This window comes from Chrysochloris asiatica, unplaced genomic scaffold (genome assembly GCF_000296735.1).
Source record: "Chrysochloris asiatica unplaced genomic scaffold, ChrAsi1.0 scaffold00289, whole genome shotgun sequence".
Classification (NCBI taxonomy): Eukaryota; Metazoa; Chordata; class Mammalia; order Afrosoricida; family Chrysochloridae; genus Chrysochloris; species Chrysochloris asiatica.
In genome coordinates this window covers 585,804-610,560 of record NW_006408807.1, presented here as the reverse complement: position 1 = coordinate 610,560, position 24,757 = coordinate 585,804, and the positions used below count along the sequence as shown (strand labels likewise).

At 40.1% G+C, this 24,757-nt stretch overlaps 1 protein-coding gene and 1 pseudogene across 4 annotated transcripts in view; one reads left to right on the top strand and one right to left on the bottom strand.

Annotated features, from left to right (window-relative positions):
• The window catches only part of PARG (poly (ADP-ribose) glycohydrolase), a 244,861-nt gene that overhangs the window by 9,104 nt on the left and 211,000 nt on the right, over positions 1-24,757 (bottom strand). The window lies entirely within an intron of this gene.
• LOC102831571 lies at positions 20,539-20,872 on the top strand (annotated as a pseudogene).

Sequence of the window (24,757 nt, the reverse complement as noted above, 5' to 3'; positions counted from 1 at the left end):
GACTGTGGGCCGAAAACGGGGGGTGGGGGGGAATGAAGGGGGTAAACTACCATATAATTCATAATAAAACATTAAAAAAAAAAAAAAAAGTGAACCTAAATTTTATTTCAAGTGAATGACATAACTATAGGGAAAGGGAAGAGTTAAAAAGAAAAGGAGGACCTAATCCTAGTAATTTATGAACAAAGTATTTGACTTTATATCTTCAGTAATGGCCAAGCACTGCAAACAAATCCCCTATTCTTTTCACTAGGCTTACTGTAGTAGCTTTGTTGTTAAGTGCCATCGAGTCAGTTCTGACTCAGTGACGCTGTATAGGGTTCCCGAGAAGTGGTTGGTGAGTTTAAACTGCCTAACCTTGTGGTTCAAACTGATTCTGAGATCGAGTGCTTATGCTACGGCACCACACCAGCTTAGGTGAAGCAATTCCAAAACTAACTTTAAGTTTAGTAGAGGATTGTGCCAATGAGTAAATGTGTTGGTGTTGGAAACCAGGGTTCTCACTGGGGGAGGACAGGAAAAGGGCTGTGGGGTGAAACAAAACATAAGGTGTTGGTATATATTTATGATATGCATACACTTAAAATAGAGTCTTGATGTGGCACTGTTGGTTAATGTGGTGGATTGGTGGTTCAAGCTCACCAGCTGCTCCTCAGAAATCCTTTACATGGTTGCTATAGATCAGCACTGACTCGAAAGCACTTAACACCAACACACTTAAATGTATGTGATACACCCACAATGACATAGTTTGTTGTTGTTAGGTGCCATTGAGTCGGTACTGACCCATAGTGACCCTATGCACAACAGAATGAAACACTGCCTGATCCTGGGCCAACCTCACAATTGTTGCCACGCTTGACCCTATTGATGCTGCCACTTTGCCAATCCATCTTGCTGGTGGTGGTGGTGGTGGGGTCTTCCTCTTTTTCTCTAACCATCCACTCATTCCAAAAAGTTTACCATTACTGCAAAGTAGATGTTATGTGAAAGTTAGGGGTCTGTGTCCTGTCTTTGGTGCCAGTGTCCCCAATCCCTTACCGCTGGACGCTCACTGCCTGTTGGGTCCTAAGCGTGCATCTTGAGATGTATGTGGTATGATGGACCCTGCTTTCCCCACCACTGAAAAATCTGCAGGGGCTGGGGGTAGTGGTTTTTCTTCCTACTAGGTAGAGATCTCTCTTGTTCCTCTACCTGCTGCACAGACTGGGCAGGGAACCCACTTATTTCCTGCCAGCTGCCTTCCGCAGTGATTAGGAATCCTGCTTGTCCTCAACAAACTAATAAATCTGTGTTAAAGTCACCAACTTGTGGTATTTCTGTTATAGAAACCCTAAGTAACTAAGGATCTTTGGTACGGTGCTGTAGGATGAGCACTGGACGCAAGGTTGGCAGTTCAAACCCACCAACTGCTCTTGGAAACCCTATACAGGATGGTCACTAAGAGTTGGAACCAAGTCAATGGCGTACAATAACGACAATAAGTTACTATTGTAACTAAAGCAACTAAGAAACTCAGACAGCTGGTTAAGGGTTATCATTTCAATACAATCATTCACTGGAGGTAAGAAAGGCTTGTCAACAAACAGTGCTGGGTCCATAGTGGAAAAAAACTGACCTGTCCTAACTTCATAACTTACACAAAGTATTGAAAGTTGCTTATAGATTTAATGTTGTTGTTAGGTGCTGTCAATTCAGTTCCAACTTACAGTGACAACTAAACACTGCCTGGTTCTGTGACATCCGCACAATGTTGTTATGATTAACCCCAATGTTGCTGCCACTGTGTCACTCCATTGCATTAGGGGTCTTCCTCTTTTTTGCTGACCCTCCACCTTACCAAGCATGCCCTTCTCTAAGGATTGGTCCATCTGACAACATAGCTTCTAAATTGCTTTCTAGATGTATGTCTTCTAAGACAGCCAATGGTCCTTTTGAATATTCTTCACCAACACCATGATTCAAATGCATTGATTCTTCTACAGTAGTATTCCTAATGCATTGTCCAACTTTTACGTGATTAGGTGTTTGGCATATTTCCAGATGCACCTTAGTCCTCAAAGTAACATGTCTTTGCTCTTTTGAAACTTTAAAGAGGTCTTCTACCATAGATTTACCCAACGCAAAACATAGTTTGATTTCTTGATTACTGCTTCCATGTTCATTCATTGTGGATCTCAGCAAAATGAAGTTTTTGGCAATTTCAACCTTTTCTGTGTTTTTCATGATGTTATTTATTGGTCCACTTGTGAGGGCTCTCACTTTCCTTACTCTGAGGTGCAATCTACACTGAAGGCTGTAGTGTTTGATCTTTATCAATATTCCAAGTGTTCTGCATTTCTAGCATCTCCTGCATATCTCAGGGTGTTAATGAGTCTTCCTCCAATAATAATGCCATGTTCTTCTTCATATAGTCCAGCTTCTTGGATTATTTGTTCAGCCTAGAGCTTGATTAAGTATGGTGGTGGCATACCTTTGCTGATTTTAAACCATTCAGTGTCCTCTTGTTCTGCCTCTTGGTCTAGCTACAGGTTCCTCATGAGCACAGCTGTTGTTGTTAAGTGCCACTGAGTCAGTTCCTATATATAAGGACCCTGTATAGGGTTCCCAAGCAGCGACTGTTGAGTTTGAACTGGCAACCTTGTGGTTCAAACCAACCTTGTGGAGAAGTGCTTTATCCCACAGCACTATACCAGGACTCTTCATGAGCACGATTAAGTGTCTGGCATCCTCATTCTTTACAATGTTATCCATAGCTTGTTATGATTAACATAGTCAGTAATGTAAAAGTAAACGTATTTCTGGTGTTGTTTGCTTTCAGCCGAGATCCATCTTATGTCAGCAATGATATTCCTTGTTTCCTGTTCTCTTTTGAATCCAGCTTCAATTTTTGACAGTTACCTGTCGATAATACTGCTGCCAATTGCTTCTGAATTATCTTAAGCAAAAATTTACTTGCCTGTTACACTTCAATGATTGCTTGATGATGTCTGCATTCTAGTGGGCCACTTCTCTTTGGAATAGGCATAAATATGTATTTCTTCCAATCAGCCGGCCAGGTAACTGTTTTCCAAATTTTTTGGCAAAAATGAGTAAGTACCTCTAGTTTGTTAAAAACATTTCTATTGGTATTCTGGAGGCTTTTTCGCCAAGGGCTTCACTGCAGCTTGGACTTCTTCTTCCATAACGTCGGTCCTTGATCACAGGCTGCCTCTTGAAATGGCTGAGCATGGATCATTTTTTTGGTGCAATGACTTCTTTTGATACTTCCTGCATCATTCATTATTTTGCTCATTATTGCTGCGTGGTATGAGGTTGGTTCTAATTCATAGTGACCCATATAGGGTTTCTGTGAGCAATGGATGGGTTTCAACTAGTGATCTGCAGTTACCAGTCTAGTGGTTACCAGTCTAGTGGTGAGTCACAAGGATACAGGTGCCTATTTTGAAAGGAGTAGTCACTAGACAAATCTGGGACAAACTGAATAACAAAATATTAAGTTGTTGTTATGTACCGTGGAGTCAGTTCTGACACTTAGCGACCCTGTACAGGGTTTCCAAGGCTGTAAATCTTTACGGGAGCAGAAAGCTTCAACTTTCTCCCGCGGAACAGCTGGTAGTTTGAAATGGCTGACCTTGAGGTTCACAGCCCGATTTGTAACTACTACACTACCAGAGCCCCTTAAATACAGCATTAAAATATAAACCACTGAAAAGGTATGAAATTCTGGGTCCATACAATAACATAGATTAGTTATTGGAGTGGGGCTCTTGTTTACAGTGGAACCCATGGACTCACTAGTAAATGTGGAAGGATTGCTGTATCCTTGTGACCCACCACTCACATCTTTTTGCAACCACCTGGTGTGGAGGTATAGGATCAGCACTGGACAGCTACCTGCATGGTTGGTGATTCAAACCCACCAACCCCTCCTCAGAAATTCTATCAGGGTTGCTATGAGTCAGAACTAACTTGAAGGCACACACAAACAATAGTAGTAACAGTGACAACATGATAAAGAATGTATCAGGCCCAAATCACTAAATGGTGCAAAATCTAGTGGAGATTTAATCTCAAAGTGTCTTTCCACAGATTGCACATTAGTTGCAAGGGAGGAAAAAAACCTAACTAACAATAAGTGAAGAAATGTGGTTGACTAGCCTAACAAAATGAACATCTCCATGGAGTCAGATGGGCACCAAGTGCATCTAGATGTGATGCCATGAGACAGAAGCAACATCGGTTATGCAGGGTCTCACTGACAATGCACAACATCACACTGATCAAGAGGGAAAATCAGACTGAGATGAAACTTCTAATTAAAAAAGAGGCTAAGGAAAAAGGCAGCTGGCAATCTGTGCAGGCCTGCCAAGTACAGTGCGGCCATCTTGAACTTCCTCAGGTGTCTATGAAAGCAAATGAGTAAATGCATCAATCAAGATACAGAGAGTAGCAGAATGGGTAAGAAGACAGACTCCTTCAACAGGCTGTCTACAAGAGACACACCTTACACACAAAGACAAACACTGATTAAAAATTAAAGGATGGGGAGAACAAACAAGATGGCAGATCGGGTAGATGTGCAGTGAGGAGCTCGGTCAGCAACAACAAAGAATACTGGACCAACAGGCTCTGGGGGATGGTCCCAGAACTCTGAATCACATATAAAGGAATATTTAGAAAGTTGGAAGGCAGTGGAATTCGTAACAGAAGCAAGAAATCCAGTGCTTTCTAATTCAAGGCACTCAGCTGTTCCCGGAGCTGCCATCTTGGGCGAGAGGAGGGTCAGAGCAGTAACAGATGCCTGACAGAATTGCGGAGATAAAGGGGTGGACACTCTTTTTTTTTTGTTATCTGTTCACTGGCCTCTCACTGTCTGTGCACCTTCATTCTGGTGACTAGAGGGGATGCCTGAGTGAGTGGACACCCCACCCTCACCCCTGGAGGTTTTATTACGTATGTGCACAGATCACCTCAAAATTTAAAGGGACAGTTTCCACTTAAAACCAAAGGGCAGCACAAAACAGCCTCAGTTAGTTCTGAACTGTTTATCACCATGAAAAAGGCCTGAACAGGGGTTGTGGAGTGGGACAGGCAGAATAAAAAGGAATCAGGCCAAAAATTAAATCCTGAGTTACGTCATAACAACCAACAGTGGCATCTTGAAATTTCTTAGGAAGAAGAGTCAAAAGGGAAACCAATCTCCTGATCACATCTACCTGGAGACAACCAGAAAGCATAAAAAATACCAAAACACACACCCATCACAGCTAACTGCTGAATTTGCCCAAGAAACAGAAGCAGAAGGCTATATCTGCACATGTCCAGAAACGAGAGCTGCAGGTAGACTTACACTTCATAATGGAAGGAGGGCAGGTCTTGGAAATGTCTAGAAAGGAATTCAGAAAAATGATTATAAAATTTACCAAAACACTTTACAGTGGAGTTGAGAAAAATAAGGACGAAGTCAGGATATAGCGCTTTCAGGAACAATCAAGTATGACAGATACAGCATTGGAAACAATTCAAAGCCCACAGAAAGAGGTCCAAATGATTAATAACAGAATATCAGAAATGGACAATACACTCAAAGGGCAAAGGAATGGAATTGAAAAAATGGAAGCCAGAACTAGTGAGCTGGAAGACAATTCTCTCAATACCACTGAGCTAGAAGAACCAGCAGAAAAAAGGATTAAAAAATCAGAAGAAGTCTAAGATTCATGTTGCACAAAATGAAGAGGAATACCTTAAGAATTAATCAGCATTCCAGAACAGGAAGAATCACACAAGTACACAGAGGAGATAGTTGAAGAGCTGCTAGAAGAAAATGTCCCTAACATCCTGAAAAGCGAAAAGATAAGCATTCAAGAAGCTCAACGAACCCCAGGAAGGACAGACTCTAAAAGACAATCACCAAGACATACCATAATCAAGCTCTCCAAAATCAAAGATAAGGGCAGAATCCTGAAAGCAGCTAGGGAAAAGAGAAGCATTACATACAAAGCCAAGCAAATCAGATTACGCTCAAATCTCTCAACAGAAACCATGTAGGCAAGAAGGCAATGGGGAGACATATGAAAAAACCCTGGAAGAAAAAAAAACTGTGAACCAAGACTCCTCTACCCAGCAAAGCTGTCAATCAAATATGATGGTGTAATCAAAAGATTCCAGAATCAACAGAAGCTAAGGGATTTTGCCAAAGCCAACCTGCGATGAAAAACATCCTAAAGAGAGTTCTGTGGACTGAGAACCAACAAGAACAGAAAACAACCAGAGATTGACACATGTGGCAGCATCACTTGGAACTCAATAGACAAATGGAACAGTAGAGAAGAGACTAAAACTATAAGAACTATTTCAGAGGATCTGGGAGGTCAATGATCAAAACAATTACAATGTGTGAAAGAAGGTAAACACAGAGAAACAGAGATCCAGGTGTTAAGAAGGTCAGGTAGATTATAGGATAAAATAGACTGTCTTAAATGGAGGGAAAAGTTAATGGGATATAAGGTAACCACAACGATGGGTTCAGGTGGGGAGTTAGGCCGAGGTGGATTGAGGCAACGGTAGAGCACACCGTAAAGGCAAATACATCATAGTTCGGGTGTTGGGGAGGGCAATATAAGAAGGGGGAGGGGTGGAAGAACAAGGTAAATAGGGGAACACTAAGACAGGTTTGCATGGGCTAAGTAGGAAAGAGGTAAATAGTGATGCATGCTCAACCTTGGAACAACAGGGCTATGTGATACAGGGATCTAGGCATAGTTTGAAGAGGAGAAATAATACTAAGATGCTTCACTGTCTTATGAATATTGGTTTCCCTTGCCTACTATTGTAAAATAGACACTTGAGTGGGATAGAAAGGAATATAGGGAAACATGATTACAGAAAACTTGTATGCCCGTCTTCAGCCTATAACTGACTGGAATACCTAAAAGGGGTTCTAGAACTTGCCCAGTGAAATAAGCCTCTTGAGGAACCTTTGCAGAGTATAGGACCTTAGGTGGAATCCTGAGTCCCATCCAGAACCTTCTGAGGTGGGACACTCCCACTATAAAGGACAAGCACACCAGCCTGGAACAGCTAGAGTGACAGAAGATACATCTTCAAAGAAAGATCATCAGGAAAAAAACCAAAAAAACAAAATTGGCAGTATGACTACAAGAATAAGCGAGCTGTTTGCCAGGGAGCCATCAAGGCAAGCAATCAAATTTGTTCAGGACACACCCTCCTCTAAGATTGAAACCCAAAGGGAACACATGAGCAGGGATGTAAGCTTGCTGGCAGCCACACTGGTCTACTGGTGAGTGGAAGAGAAAGAAAAGCAGCAATGAAGAAATGGGCTGAGTTCAACCACGGCTCACTGACTCCTGTTGACCAGGAGATGACAGAGAGAAGAGGAAGGGCTGGTTGGTACAAAGTGTGGTGAGACCTGGGGAGACCTGAGCCCATGGACAAGGACATAGCCACAGAGGACTAGAGCTGAGAGTGAAGCATCCGGCTGATATGAAGTGAGGGAAGATGCACAAGAACATCCAAAGAAGTCTTGATAACTTGATAATCAGAACTTGACTAGAGGAAGATTAAAAAACAACAACAATAACAAAAACCACACAACAATTTTTGATAAAGGAAACAAGAGTTAACTGCTACAAATTGATGAACCTGACCTATACTCATGGAGGTAGTAACTCTAAATACCAACAGAGAGGGAAGGAGTCTTTAAATCCAGTATTAATGCTATCCCTTCTGTACACAGACAGGACAGATAGGGACGGGCAACTTAGACATTGGCTACCTAAAATGAGGGGCTGATAGAGGTATGAAGTGACTGGCTTAGAAAGTTTCAGGAGAGAGTTTAGTTTAAGAGTGTGTGGGGTCCCCATTGAATAGTTTTCATCTTGACTAGATGGGTCTGGTTAAAAGAGATAGGGATAACATTCTTATGATTCAATAGTTATCATGACTAACTGCGAATGTCACAGTCATAAAGGTAAAAGTTTTGTAAAAAAAAAAAAAATAAAAAAAGCGGGGGAGCAGTTAATCTTACTGTCCAGAAACAAAGGACCCTAGGGCCATCAAGGGAGAAGAGCACAAGCGGAATACGGGACCTTATCCAAAGAAGTAGCTACACCAGAGATGGAGGCAGAGATGGGGACATGGAGAAGGGGAGCGGCTGAGGACTCTAGATTCATGGGAAGGGAGGGAGACTTGCAGAATGCGCCCTTTGGTGGTATAAATTATTATATATGCCTGAGTGTTGTTTTTTTAAAAAAAGAGCTAAAGTGAATAGCGAGAAATACTATTGCAATCATTGTAATAAAACAAGTTGTATGATTTGTTGAATGTAAAACTGTAAACTTTCACTCAGGCATAAACCAGCATAAGAAACAAGAAAGGATGTTATCTCATAATTAAAAGGTCAACTGAACAAGAGGACATAACTCTAATAAATATCTATGCTCCCAACTTAATACCCTCAAGATATATGAATCAAACTCCAATACAAGAGAATCAAGAAACAGACAACTGTAGGAGATTTTAATACACCACTTTTTAAAAAGGACAGAACAACTGGAAAGAAACCCAACAAAAACACTGAGGAACTTAAACAACACAATCAATCAACTTGAACTCAAAAACAGAGAGCACTCAACCCAACAACGGTATAAAACACATTCTCTTCCAGTGCACATGGGACATTCTCCAGAAAAGACCATGTCTTAGGCCACAAAGCAAATCTCATTAAATCAAAAAACATCAAAACACTGCAAATAATCTTCAGATAGAAAAACATCAAAACATAATCTTCAGAGATCACAATGTTATAAAATCAGAAATTAACAATAGGAAGATCAAGGAAATAGACTAAAATACAAAGACACTGAGTAACATACTGCTTAACAACTACTAGGTAATAGAACTAATAATAAAACAAATAAGCAATTTCTTGACGCAAATAAGAATGAAAACACAATATACCAAAACCTCTTGGACACAGCAAAAGCAGTGCTTTGAGTGCAATTTAGAGCAATAAATGCACACATCCAAAAAGAAGACAGAACCAAAACTGATACATTAACACATCTCCAACAATTAGAAAAAGATCAGCAAAGTACATATACAGCTACCAGAAGAAAAGAAATAAAGACTTGAGTGGAAATAAATGAATTAGAAAACAGAAAAACAATAGAAAGAATGAATACAATTTGGTTCTTTGAAAGGATTAGTAAAACTGACAAGCTATTGACAAATTGAACAATAGAAAAGAGGAAAAAGTCATAAATAACACGCATAACAAACAGTGTGGGTGGTATCACAACAGACCAACTGAAATAAAAAGGATAATCACTGAATACTATGAAGAGTTCTGGTGTGGTGCTGTAGGATAAAGACCTGGACTGCTGTAGAAAAAAGTGACCACAAGTCGCTCCCTGGAAACACTATATAGCCTTGAATTGGAACCTACTCCACGGCACTTAACAAAAATAACAAATGAAAAGTTGCACTCCAATAAATTTGAAAATCTAGAAAAAAATGGATAAATTTTTAAACAGGACCTATCTCAACTGACATAGAGTGAAGGAGAAAACCTGAACAGAACTACCACAAAAAAGAATACAACGGATCATGTCATTAAAAACTCTCAACAAAGTCCAGGCCCAGATAGCTTTACTAGTGAATTTTACCAAACATATAGGAAAGAGCTAATACTAATTGTACTCAAAATATTCCAGAACATAGAAAGGATGGAAAATTCTCGAGTACATTTTATGAAGTGAGCATAACCCTCATAACCAAACCAGGCAATGACATCACTAAAAAAGAAAATTATAGCTCAATATCCCTCATTAACATAGTAGCAAAAAATCTCAACAAAATCCTAGCCAATAGAATTCAACAACATATCAAAAAAATAATACATCATGTGGGGTTCAAATCAGGGATGCAAGGATGTTTCAATATTAGAAAAATAATCTATGTAATCCACCATATAAATAGAAATAAAGGAAAAGAAGCACAGGATAATATTGATTGACATAAAACAGGCATTTGACAAAATCCAGCACCCATTCTTGATTAAAAACACTCAATAAAGTAAGAATTGAAATGAAATTCCTCAACATAATTAAGAACATATATACAAATATGACAGCAAACATTACTCTCAAGGGAGAGAAATTGAAAGCATTCCCTTTGCAAGAGAAACCAGACAAGAACACCCTTTAACACCACTCCTATTCAATACTGTGTTGAAGCCAGAGGTATAAGGCAAGAAAGTGAAATTAAAGGCATCCAAATTGGCAAAGAGGAGTCCTGGTGTGGTGCTGTTGGTTAACGAACTGGAGTGCAAAGTCCACTTGAACAGGGGAGGCCTGCAGTTCAAGTTCACCAGCTGCTCCGTGGAAACCCTATACAGGGTCGCTATGGGTTGGAACCTTACTCCATGGCACTAAACAACAAGTTGGCAAAGAAGAAGTAAAACTCTGTTTACAGATGATATGATCCTATACACAGAAAATCCCAAAGAATAGCAAGAAAATTTTTGGAAGTCAATAGAAAACTCAGCAAAGTGGCAGGATACAAGATTACTATATAAACAGCAGTTGGATTCTTCTATACTAATAAAGACAGCTCTGAAGAGGAAATTAGGAAAACAATACCATTTACAATACCTACCCAAAAGGTGAAATACTTAGGAATAAACCTAACTAGAGAAATAAAACACCTATACAAAGAAAACTACAAAACACTACTACATGACAAGTCTATTGACTTACAAAAATGAAAGACTATATCATGATCATGGATAGGAAGAGTTAACATTGTGAAGATGTCAATAAAGCACTGTACAGATTTAATGCAATCCAAATCCAGATTTTAACATTTTAAAAATATATAGAAAAATGATCACAAACTTTATTTGGTGAGGAAACAGACCTCAGATAAGCAAAGCACTACTTATGAAGATGATCAAAATTGGAAGCCTCTCACTCCATGATCACAAATTTTACTACACAGATACAATGGTCAAAACAGCCTGGTACTGGTAAAACAAAAGATACATAGCAGTTGAACAGAACTGAGAATCCAGAAGTAAATCCATCCACATACAGTCAAGTGATCTGTCAGTCAACTAAGAGCCAAAACACATTAAATGAAGAAAAGATAATTGCTTTAAAAATGGTGCTGGCAAAACTGGAAACCGATGTGCAGAAGAAAGAAAGAACCCATATCTCATATCATATACAAAAACAAACTCAACGTGGATTAAACAGTAAATGAAAAACCTAGAACTTAAAGATCATCAATGAACTTAGGGGTTCTAACATATGGCATAAATATACTATAAAACATTACTAAAATACACATGTAGTAGAAGACAAAATCGATGACTGGTACCTCCTAAAAATCAGACACTTATGTGCATTAAAAGATTTCACCAAGAGAGTAAAAAGGGAGCCCACAGATGGGGGATAAAAATTATGACATATTATATAAGGGACTAATATCAAAAGTTGATAGAACGCTGTGGTGACCACGCTCGACTCCAATAAGGGGAAGTGAGGGAAAAACAGCAATGAAGCAGTGAGCTAAGCCCTACAACGTTCAATAGACTTCTGTGAACCCGGGTGAAGACCTGGTTGGCCAGCAGTGTGGCAAGACCTGGGGACTCTTGGGCCCAGAGTCAGTGACATAGCCGCAGAGGACTAGAGTGGAGAGTGAAACGTCCAGCTGTTAAGAAGAAAGGGCATATGCATACGAACACCCAAACTTGCAGATAATACCCACTTGTCCTGGCTTCAGTGACGGATGATCAGAGCTCAACCAGAAGTAAAAAGAAGGAAAAAAGTATTCTCATACAATTTGATGAACTTGACCTACACCTATGGAAGCAGTAGCTCAAAAGAGGGAACAAGTCCTTACAGCAAGAATCATTCCCATCCCCTCCACACACAGAGTAGACAGGGATGGGCAACTTGGACATTGGCTACCCAAAATGGAGGGTGGGGGGCTACAAAGGCAAGAAGTGACTGGCTTACAAGCTTTCAAGAGGGAACCTAGATCCAGAGGTCCTGGAAGAAGGTAGAATCTCCAGTGAGTAGTATTCAATCTGACTAGGCGGGGCTGATGCAATGAAATGCAGATGGGTCTCTTGTGATACTATAGTGAATAACTGTTATCAGGACTGATTGTGAGGGTCGGAAATGTAAAGGTAGCCGTTTTATAGCAAGGAGGGGAGTGATTAACTTTTTAGTCTAGGAGCAGACAGCGGGACCCTACCCAGAGAAGCAGTGATGCCTGAAATGGAGCCAGAGATGATGACGTGGAGCGATAGAGCGGCTGGAGACTTTAGATCCAGAGAGGGAGAGCGACTATGTGCTGAAGACCTGAGGGGTACGGGGGAAGGACTGCATGGAGGGGATTGTAACCATGGCAATGAGATGATATACGATAGAATGAATGTAAAACTAATGTTCTCCCATGTAAACTATCACATAATTCACAATGAAACATTAAAAAAAAAAGTTGATAGAAAACTACAACACCTTTACAAGAAAAAGACAAACAACCCAATTTAAAAATGGACACAGGACATGAACAGACACTTCAATGGGGAAGACATTCAGGCAACCAATGTTCACGATCATTAGCCATTAGAGACATGCAAAGCAAAACAAGAATGAGATATCTCACACCAGTATTAACACAAAGTCCAATTAAACAGAAAGCAACAACTGCTGGCAAGGGTGTGGAGATACCAGGTCCCTCCTACATTGCTGGTGGGACTGTAAAATGGTTCAACCACTCTGGAAAACGGTATGGCCCAGCAATTTCACTACTTGTTATATATCCACAAGAAACATAAACCAAGACATGAGTAGATATATACACACCAATGTTCACCACAGTACTATTCACAACAGCAAAAAGATGGAGACAGCCTAAATGCCCTTCAGTGGAAGAACGGATAAACAAACTTTGATTCATATACACAATGAAATCCTATGCAACACTGACGAATAATAAAGAATCTGCAAAACACATCAAAACATGGAGGAATCTAGAGTACATCATGCTGAGTGAAATGAGTCAATTACAAAAGGACAAATATTATATGAGACCATTATTATAAAAGCTTAAGAAAAAGTTTCCAGACAAAAAGAAACACTCTTTGATGGTTATCAGGGGTGGGAGGGAGGGGAGAATAAATTCACTAGCTAGAGTGCAGACATGCTAGTTCCAGGGAGGGCAATATATAAGAATAAGGACAGTGGCAGATGAATTATGAAGATGGTGAAGACACAGGGAGGTAACCACAGCTAATGAGGATAGAGGTAAATAGTGATGCATGCACAACCTTGGAACAACAGTGTTCTGTGACTAGACACAAGGACTGAGACAGGCTGAATGGGTAAGGAAGGAAGAATGGGATATATATATTTATATATCACACAAATCACAAGTTTAAAAGAGAATACTTGTAGATGAGTATTTATTTTTCACGTAAACACAAATATGAATATGATGGAACGAACATACAGCAAGCTAAATGATTAAAACTTCCTAGGTATTATCAAAAATAATCATCTTAAAGCATTAAGTTGATGGTCCTGGGGACTCAGAAGCATAGTCTTAGGAGACACCATGGTCAATTGGTATTCTGTATCCTGCTTGGGTGAGTAGCATCTGGATCTTGAAAGCTCATGATTAGCTATCTAAGGTGCAACTATTGGTCTTTCCATGTACAGAAAAAAGAGAGGTAAGAATTGAAGAGGCTGGTCTCAATTAGTCCAATCGACTAATGGAAAATGTGAACCTCAGTCTCCACAACTCTGAGACCAGAAGAATTATATGGTGCCTGGCTACCACTACCAACTCCCTGAAAGGGATCCCATTAGAGGATCCTGGATAGAGTGGGAGAAAATGTTGAACAAAACTTAAAATTATTTAAAACAACAACAACAACAAAAAGATGAGGCTTACTGATCAGAAAGAGACTGGGGGAACCTGAGACTATTGTCCTGGACCATTCTTCACGTCTAGAAAGGAGCTCACCATCGTGACCCAAATTTCAGTCAAGCAATAATAGATAGGCTTATGGGAGGGGGCAGGGAACCACACAACATTAGCAAGGTATGTGTACCACAGAATGGTCAATCATCAACATCAATAGGGCAACATATGCCTAAGGACAAAGTTGAGAAGGGATAAGAAGGAGGGTGGAATGGAAATAGGAACCACAGGGAAAGCAAGGTAACTGTTGTTGCATAGAGTTACAAATAAACAGTGTAATATTTGCTAAATGTAAAGTTGATGATATTGCCTGTAAAGCACTCAATTCACAAAAGTTTTTTTTTTTTTTTTTTAAAAGGGAGGCTAGGGTGTCCCTTGGCGGTGCAAACAGCTAAGTGCTCAACTATTAGCCAAATGGTTGGTGGTTTGAACCCACCAGAGGTACTTTGACGGACAGGCCTGCTGGGAGGTACCTTGAAAATGCCATGAAACAGTTCTACTCTGCACAGATGGAGTTGCCATGAGTAGGAATCGATGAGACTGCAAATAACAACACAGGAGGAGTCTTATTTATCTATCAGGTTCATAGGTAGCAAGGTACCTGATACATGGTTCAATAAATATTTAGGGGGAAGGAAGGAATGAGACTAAACGACATGACAACTAAATATAAGACCTGATCCTACTTTGGACCCAGTATCAGCGGGGAAGGATTCCATATAGGGCTTTATTAAGTAATCTGACAAAATTGGAATATGAACAATAGATTAGAATATTGTATCATTATACATTTATTAATTTACGAACGATTCTATATTTATGTAAGAGAATAATTTACTTTTAGTAAATAAACACTGAAGTATTTAAGAAAAAAGGCATAATAAAAATATTGTTTGTGTATACACCTATACATAGAGAGGTATGTTTTATTTTTGTTAAATTTTTAAAATTTGGAATTATTTTCACATGAAATGTTTAAAAAATTATTGAAGAAGTCAATTTAGAAAAAGCTGACTGACAAATCTGAAATAGTTACACATTCTCCAGGTTTATGAGAAAAATATCTGACATTTTAATATAGGTAAGATTCCAAAATGCTATCAAAGTTTTTCTTAATTTACATGCAGTATTTACAACATGTGAGGTGCCATAACTAGGCCTCATTAATTTCAGAGTGTTTAATGTAATTAATCTCAAGATAGAGAAAGGTTTTAATTAAAACTACTCAAGCAGCTTATGCAAACATTAAAGCTTCAGTACATCCAATTTTAAAAGGCTCCCAATTACCCTAAGGTCCACGTCAAAGGCTCCCAACTACCCTAAGGTCCATGTCAAAGGCCCCCAACTAACCTAAGGTCCACGTCAAAGGCCCCCAACTACCCTAAGGTCCATGTCGAAGGCCCCCAACTAACCTAAGGTCCACGTCGAAGGCTCCCAACTACCCTAAGGTCCACGTCGAAGGCTCCCAACTAACCTAAGGTCCAAGTCGAAGGCTCCCAACTACTCTAAGGTCCACATCAAAGGCTCGCAACTAACTTATGGTCTACGTCAAAGGCTCCAAACCAACCTAAGGTCCACATCAAAATGGAAGCGTATAAACCATCCTCTATCAAGAGGTATCATTTCTTATATTTTAGTGAAAATTTGGCTTAAGTATTTATTATCTATTTTTAAAAGTTCTTTTAGTCCCATAACTTTTTATTGTGAATTGAGTGACAGTTGACAGACTATATCATCAGCTTTACATTCAACAAATCATACTCTTTGCTTCAGCTCAATGATTAAAATCCCCTCTGTGCAGCAACACTACGTCTTGATTTTATGTGCTCCATTTTCGTCTGAGCACATACGGTGAATAAACATGCTATAACAAACTCTGTGACCTCATTAAGTCACTTAGCTCTCTTTGACTCATTTTTCTCAGCTGTGCAATGAAGGGCTTTGATTAGATGATCCCCAAAGATTCTTTCAAACTTTAGAATTCTATACTCTTTGGAATAATTTTCTCCTTACACTGGATTTTAGACTATAAATATACAAGATTTCCACTAAAACAAACTTGGACCCTAGACATAATTTTTAAACATACTAATTTTAAGTATCAGGCCTACATAAAATCCCCAAGATCTCTGCAAATCTAGAGAATTATGCCTCTGGATCTGAATCACAAATTGTTGTTGCTGTTGTGGTTACGTGCCGTTGAGTAGGTTCTGACTCAGAGACCTTATATAGGGTTGCTGTGGCTTTACATCTTTGTGGGAGCAGAAAGGCTCATCTTTCTCTCATGGAGCAGTTGTTGGGCTTGAACCTCTGACCTCGTAGTTAGTAGTCCAGGCCTTATCCTACATGGCCACAATGCATCACAAGTTAAAAGAGAATAAATCACGTATATAATAGGGTTTGTGGATGGTCTCCAAGTATAATATAAAAGCATAAAATTCTAACTACAAGCACAACTAGGTGCCAAAATAATTACTTAAATTAATCTGCAGGGAACCTGATTTTAATTTTCTTTTTGGCATCAATGTCAAGCTATAAAAAAAATATAAATAAATACCACTATCATAAGAAAACCATTTTATAGTGTTCTATTTCAACAAATGAACCAAACAAAAAGTAGGTCAAATGATGGATACCAATACCACAGGTGTGGTTTCAGGACACTGTGGTTACATGAGTTCTAGAGAATGCTCCCCATTTCGAAAATAAAGAAATTTAGGTACCATAAGCTTGTTTATTTATATTACTTAAATTCATGTTGGCAAGGCTGGCTAGAATACAATACAATGGATTTGAAAGAAATATTGATGTCCTCCCCACTACTTGTTTGTCAGCTGGTTGTACTGTGGTAGCTTGTGTGTTGCTGTGATTCTTCAAGCCATGCCATGGGTCCTTTAAATATCACAGTGGATAGGTTTCAGCTGAGTTTCCAGCAGAAGACAGACTAGGAAGAAGGAGACACAGACTATGCTGAAAATGTATTCACTGAAAACTTTATGAATTACAGTGGAAGAGTACCAGAATACTGTCAGATAAGAAGTACAACCAGAATGCTCCTTGGAAGTCAGGATGGCCAGACTACGTCTCTTATATTGTCAGGAGGGACAAGTCCCTGGAGAAGGATGTTTATCATGTTTGGTAAAATTGAGGGTCAGAGAAAGAGGCCGACCCCCAATAAGATGGACTGGAACAGTGGCGGCAATGATGGGCAGAGATGTAGCAATGATTGTGAGGTTGCACAGGACCGGACAGTGTTTTGTTCTGTTGTGCATGTGGTTGCTATGAGTTGGTACCGACTTGATGACACCTAACAACAAAAACTGATGCCCTTCTGGTGAAACTCAGTCTTGTATGAGAGTATTTCCCCTTGGTCACCCTAAAAGGTTCTAGACCTGCTCACCAGACCCTATGTACCAATCACTTTTATTTAAAAAATGTACAATTCAGTGGTTTAATATCATCACAATGCTGTACAACCATCACCATTAGTCCAGAACATTATTATCACCCAAAAGAACGCCAAAATCCATTAGGAAGGTAACCCCAATCCGCTTACCCCCTAACACCACTAATGCTGGTATACTTGATGCTGTCCCACAAGTCTTGCAGGTTCTGTTCAAATTTCTTATGTTTTTCTTTCTGTTCCTCAGACTGGATAGTCTCAATTGACCTATCTTGGAGCCTGATTCTTTTTTCTGCCTGCTCAGAGAGCATCTCTAGTGAAAAATTACAATAACTGACATTTTAGTTATTGTAAATTTCAACCCCAGGATTTCTCTTTGGTTCCTTTTTGTAATCTCTCTCTCAGTTTGAGTGTCAAGTAGAGACATGATTCTTATATCTCCTCACTGTTCTCATGGCTTCCGTGTATCCTTTAGTCATTAGTCCTCATTTTCTCGGGCTGGTTGAGCATATTTAAAATACTTGATTTAAAGTGTTGTTTAGTAAGTCCAATGTCAGGGTGCATCTGTGTCATAGTCTGTATCAGAATTTCTTTTCTCTTTGTGACTGAATAGTTCATTGTATACACCACATTTTATTTCTCTATTTCTCTGTTGATGAATATTTGGACTGTTTCTACCTTTTAGTTATTCTGAAGAGTGCTCCGAGGAAACACTGGTGTACAGTTAGTTATCAGTGTCCTATGACCCTGCACTATTCTTCAGTGCTGAGCATTCTGTGGTAGGTGAGATGACAGCAAGCCCTCCAGGGAGCCACCAGACAGCTCAAAGCAAACAAACACAATTCTTCTGAGAATAAAGTCCATTCTGCTCCCAGTCACTTTTGCCTGGTGTTTCCACAGCTCAGCACTACTACAGGCCTCCTCTCATTGGTCTTGATGTGTTCTGCCTACTGTTACAATCTTGACACAATCCACTCCAGTCCACTACTGCTTGTGTTACACTAAAGGCTCAAGCTTTGGTCCTCTGACATCATTTATATAAAACATCCTTATCTTTATATACATATATATACACTTCAACTATCATATCTAGAGTCCTGGTGTGGAGCTGTGGGTTAATGCATCAGACTGCAAAGTTGTTTTAACTGCAAGGTTGGCGGTTCAAGCTCACCAGCTGCTCCTTGGAAACCCTATACAGGGTCACTATGAGTTGGAATCAACTTGAAGGCACTTAAAACAACAACAACCATCTCTAGAATTGTTGCTATTGTTGTTGTTACGTGTTGTCAAGTCGGTTCCAACCCATAGCAATCATATATAGGGTTTCCAAGTAGTGGCTTGTGAGTTTGAACGTTGTGATTCAAACCAACTTTGCAGTCCAGTGCATTAACCCACAGCACCAAGTTAGGACTCTAGAATTTGTTAAGTGTCATCAAGTCAGTTCCAACCCATATTGACCCTGTATAGGGTTTCCTAGGAGCAGCTGGTGAGCATAAACTTCCTACCTTGTCATTCAAACTGACTTTGAAGTCCAGCACATTAACCCACAGCACCACACCAGGACATAAAATGAGATGGTGGTGGTTACGTGCTGTGGAGTTGGTACGGACTCATAACGAACCTGCACAGGGTTTCCGAGGCTGTAAATCGTTACGGGAGCAGAAAGCCTCATCTTTCTCCTGCGTAACTGCTGGTAGTTTCAAACTGCTGAACTTGGGTTAGCAGCCCAACTTGTAACTGTTACACCACCAGAGCTCCTAGGACACAAAACAGCAGCTCCCAAATCTAGATGTAGATTCAAGCACACAGCCAATATGGATTAAATGGTCAAGAGCACAGACACCTCCGCCAAAGCTGCCTGGACTAGAATCCTGGCTCTGCCACTTGGCACCTGTGGAGCTGTTTGTTACTGACTTCTCTGTGCCTTGGTTGTCTAACCTATCAAGACAAAAATAAAAACCTACCTAGTAGGTATTAGCAGTTGTGAGCTAATACATGTAAGGCATACACTTAGTACAATGCCTAGAACATAGCATGCACTCAGCAAGTTCTTAGCTAATTATAGGAAACTGGCTTTTCAGGAAGCCACATCTGAAGGCTAGTTCTAATAGCAGCTGTCTCTTACAGGGCAGGTTTACTTAACTCTTTACAAATCTTGGTTTCCTCATCTTAAAAATAAGGAAATGTGCTCAAAAACAAATAAAAGAGAACTATAAAGTAAATGAGAAGATACAGGAATTCTTAGACCTGGTTGATTAGCAGCAACTCCCAGAGAGTTAAAACAATTCCCAGAGCCAGTTTTCAGTTCCCCTAACTCAGTTGCATATCTTGATGCAAACATTCACTTATTCCAGGAACACTGAAAGTATACTGTCACAGAATTTTGAGGGAACAAGGATTGAGGGAGAATAGCTACAGGATATTTCTGGAGTAGTTAACACTGGAGTGAGATCTTAAAAAACAACACCAAAAGTCAGAAAGAATTAGCCAGACAAAAACAGGCAGCTTCAGAAGAATATGCAAATCACTAGATTAGTGACTGGCATACAGAGGTTATTGAATAAATTTGTCAAGTAGAAATGAATTCAGTATACATGATTTGCAAGTCATTCTTAAGCACTGGAGGCATGGAGCAGACAAAGAAAAGAACAAGCCTATGTTGTGTCCATTACAGTAAACTAGCAATGGTATATTGAAGTCTTGGTATGGTGCTGTAGGATCAGCTAATCACAAGGTCGGCAGTTCAAACCCACCAACCACTCCTTGGAAACCCTATACAGGGTCACTATGAGTCAGAACTGACTTGACAGCACTTAATGACAACAACAAAGCAATGGTATAACACTTTCTAAAAGTCAAGTAACAGACTGGTGGTGGTAATGTGCTGTTCTGACTCATAGCGACCCTTGTAAAGCTTCTGAGGATGTAAACCTTTACAGGAGAAGAAAGCCTCATTTTACTGCCACAGAGTGGCTGGTAGTTTCGAACTGCTGACTTTGCGGTTAGCAGTCTGACTCATAACCCATTACGTTACCAGAGCTCCTTAAGTAACATACTATGGGAATGTAAAAGAATATACACTGACTTTTCAGCAAGGCAGCCAAGTGGATGCAGAGATGCAGATCTTTGTGAAAAGCCAGATGGGCAAAACGATCACTCTTGATTGAGGTCGAGCCAAGTGACACCATCAGGAATGTCAAAGCCAAAATCTAAAGTGAGGAGGGCATCCGATAAACAGCTGGAGGGCGGCCACACTCTCTCAGAATACAACATTCAGAAAGAGGCCACCCTGCACTGGTGCTGAGTCTGTGCGGCGGCATCAGCGAGTCTTTCCTGTGCCAGCTCGCCCAGAAGTACAGCTGTGACAAGGTGATATGCTGCAAGTGGTACATTCGCCAGCACCACCATGCTGCCAACTGCTGCAGGAAGTGCGACCACACCAACAACTAGAAGGTCAAATAAGGGACCCCTCTCTGCTGGCTTGGGGTTGTCCCGAGCCCCATGGCCCTGGGCCCTCAATAAAGTTTCTCCTTCATTGAACTGAAAGGAAAACACAAAAGAATACACACTGAAGGAAATGCATGGAGCATGAGAACCTGACAAAAACACAAAAGTGAGAACTTTACAACAGCTCTTAGCCCTTGACAAACAGATAAAGTCAGAACAGAGGTCTAATCTAAAAAGTATAGAAATTTACAGATGAAAAGAATCTAAATTCTGTATACCCCTCAGAGACACCTTTCAAAGTGATAAATATTATCTGTAAAAATTGACTATGTTAGGACACAAATAGCCCACAATATTACAAAAAAGCACAGTAGTATTACCTGCATATTTTTACTACAATGAAATAAAATTAGAGATCAAAAGAAACACATTACAAAACAATCAACCCTTTAGAAATTAACCCACAGTTACCATCAGGTTGCCGTTGACTCATGATGACCCACACACGTGTCAGAGTAGAACGTACCACAGGGGTTCGGTGGGCAATTCCAGAGTTCCACCACCATACCTCTCTTCTGAGGAGCCTCCACATGGACTTGAAAGAGCAACCTTTTGTTTAGCAGCTGAATGTAACTGTGCCAGACAGGAGATGAGATACAGAAGAAAGCTACACGGAATGTTGCTGCCATCTTTACAATAAGAAAAGAACCATATAATTTATAATTATCAAAACATTTCTGGAGTCTACTAGAGAGGTCAGTTAAAAACCAAAATGTAACAAGTAACTCCAAAAAGAGACAAGAAAAATGAACGGTTTTAATCTTGGCAGAACACAGGAAAGACATGGCCACCATACAATTGTTGTTGTTGTTAAGTGCCATCGAGTTGGTTCTGACCCATGGCAACCCTATACAGGGTTTCCGAGGAGCAGCTGGTGAGTTTGAACCACTGACTTTGCAGTTTAAACAGCTTTGCAGTCTGTGACATTAACCCACAGTGCCACACCATACAAATAAGTAAGAATATAGTAGCTAAAAGTTTCCATGTTAAAAAAATACCCAGTATATACTAGAGGTCACGTTGGACTTCATACACCTTCCAAAGCTCTTTCTTTATGGGTCTCTATGGGGTCCTGGAGTGGTGCTGTAGATCAGCACAGGACTGTTAACTACAAGGTAAGCAGTTCAAACTACTCCTTGGAAACCCTATAGCTAGAATTTTTCTTAAAAATGAGGATGACAAGACTTTGTCTCTCGTACTCTGGAAATGCCATGGGGGATTAGGGCCCAGAGAAGGATAAAGTGGAGTTACAGGGGAAGAGAGTGTGACCATTAGGGAGATGACTGATGAGGTAGCAACGATGAGGTCACACATAACAACATTTTGAGGATGTTGCAGGAGCAGGCAGCGTGCATTCTGTGGTACACAGTGGCACTTCACACCACCACCACCAAACACTAAAGTAACACTTAACAGTTAAAAACTGAAATAAAAAGGTACTACATACAAGGAGCTCTGGTAGCGTAGTGGTTATGAATCGGGCTGCAAACTGCAATGTCAGTAGTTCCGAACTACCAGCTGTTCCTCAGGAGAAAGATGAGGCTTTCTGCTCCCGTAAAGATTTACAGCCTTGGAAACCCAGCACAGGGTCGCTATGAGTCGGAACCAACTCCACGGCATATAACCACAATAATAACAACAAACAATAACATCAAAAACAAGAAAAGACTTAAAAAAAAATGTAGCCAAATATGTACAAGCTTTGCATATTGAAAGCTACAAAATGGATAAAAATTACAAAATTCACAATCATGTTATGAGTCAGCACATGTAATTTTTAATTCTCCCCCAAAATTTTGATTTGAGCAAAACCCCTACAGGCCATTTTGTAGAAACTGACAAACTAATTCTAAAATTTGTATGGAAATCAAAGGAACAAACTAATCAAAAAACTTTCGTCAAAAGAAAAAAATAGTTTAATGGCTTATATTCTCTGATTTTACGATTTACCACGTTGTTGCTTTTATGTGTCACTGAGTTGGTTTCCACACATTGTGACTCTACAGTGGGATTCCAAGCAGTGGCTGGGAGGTTTGAACCACCAACTTTGCAGTGAGCAGTCCTGTGCAAGTACAATAATCAAGACAAGGTATTGATGCAAGGACAAACATGGAATAGGTAGGCGAACCCCAAAAAAAGGTCTGCAGCTGATTACCTGAAAATGCTACAAAGTAATTTATGGTAAAGGTCTTAGAACAAATGGTGCTAGAAACAAATGGATGTCACTGTGCTAACCAAAATTTGCTGGAATTGACTGTATAACTATAAACTAGAAAACTTCTGTAAATTTGATCTTCTTAAGGGACACATTTAAATCCTATTACCCGGGGCCTCAGGGAAGGAAATGATAACAAGAAGTATAATGTAACTTTTTGGGGTGATCAAGCATTGTCTATCTTGAATATGAAAGCTAATGCTGTACCAGATCCTGCTCTAAATAAATGGTTCTCTACCATAGGTGATTGTCTCCCTCTAAAGACATCTGGCAATGTCTGGACTTATTTTGTTGCCACATCTGGGATAAGTGGCAGGGTACTACTGGTATCTAGGGCTCAGAAGTCAAGGATGCTGTTTACCACCCTTTCAAGAAAGAATTATCACTGGTAGTGAAGCGGTTAAGAGTCAGGCTGCTACTCTCAAGTTCAGCAGTTCGAAACGACCAGCTGTTCTGTGGGAAAAAGATGCAGCTTTCTGTTCCCATACAGATTTACAGGTTTGGAAACTCTATGCAGGTTGCTATGAGTCAGAACTGACTCCACGGCACTCCACCACCACCAAAATGTCAATGGTGCTGAGGTTGGGAAATCCTGTTTTATATGACTTAACTCATTATTTTCATTCTCATTTTACAGATGAGGAAATTAAGCAATAGAATTCTTATATCACTTACGCAAGGTCACGAAGCTTATAACTGGCAGTATTAAGACTGAAAACCAGGAGTCTGGCTCTAGAGCTCAGTATCTTACCGTTACACACTCTGGGTCAAAAATAATCAAAATATAAATTAAGTATATGAAAATGTGATAATGGGGGGAAGTTCCGGCAAGATTATAAACCAGGCAGATGAGTGACCCAGACCCTCTACAACAAAGATGTAGGATACCAAGTGAAACAGACACAGATGATGATCCTGGAATGCTGAGCTTCGAAGGAAAGGTTAGAGAAGTGGACTAAATACTTACTGGGATGAGAAGGTGAGTCGGGTGGTTTAAGATGGAGACTGGTGAATGATCAGCCGGCTAGACACCGTGCAACAATCTTAAACTTTTGCAAGCAGCTTTGGCAGAGAAGACATATAGACTGGCAGAGCAGATTCACACAATCACCAGGAAAGATGTGATTTCCCTTTTATCTCATGCTTCCCTGATGACCAGAGGTGTGGGTGGTCCTCACCATCATATGCCCCAGCATAGATCCTCCTCTCTGGGAGTATGGAACCACAGGGTTGTAAGCAGCAATAAGAGACTCAAACACAACAACATATGTCACAACAGCATAGAGTAGGCAGTGTTTCATTCTGTTGGGTATAGGGTCACTATGAGTTGGAACAGACTTGACTGCTTGCAGTAACAACAACATACAAAATGAAAAGTAAACATTACTCTCAACATGAGGCACTGAAACCACTCCCTTTACGAACAGGACCCCAAAATGGATGCCCTATTCAACAGTGTACTGAAAGTCTTAAATAGTTATTAGGCAAGAAAGGAAAATTAAAGGCATCCAAGTTGGCAAACAAGAAGTAAAACTCTATTTGTATCATTCCCACCCCTTCCACACAGAGTAGACAGGAATGGGCAACTTGGACACTGGCTACCCAGGTGGGGG